We start from the raw sequence: 257 nt of genomic DNA, 5'->3' as shown, positions 1-257 counted from the left end.
CAACTGGGCAGTACCGTACTTCATCATGAAAGAGCTTCGATTCTACGAAAAAGGGGACACGACCTTCCATGATGTCCATATCCGCTCTTTCTCGTAGAATCGGAGCTCCTCCTTAATGTCCGTTGCTGCTCGGCGGAGAACATGTTAACCGAGATGAACACGGTATGCAAGTTAAACAAGTATGGATTTGAAAAACCATATTAAATTTGACAAAATAAACCATCTAGAAAAGGGTAGCATCATTCTTAAACCACTGC

This window comes from Setaria italica, chromosome III (genome assembly GCF_000263155.2).
Source record: "Setaria italica strain Yugu1 chromosome III, Setaria_italica_v2.0, whole genome shotgun sequence".
Lineage (NCBI taxonomy): Eukaryota > Viridiplantae > Streptophyta > Magnoliopsida > Poales > Poaceae > Setaria > Setaria italica.
The sequence above is the reverse complement of the archived record's forward strand: the minus strand, read 5'-3'. Positions refer to the sequence as shown.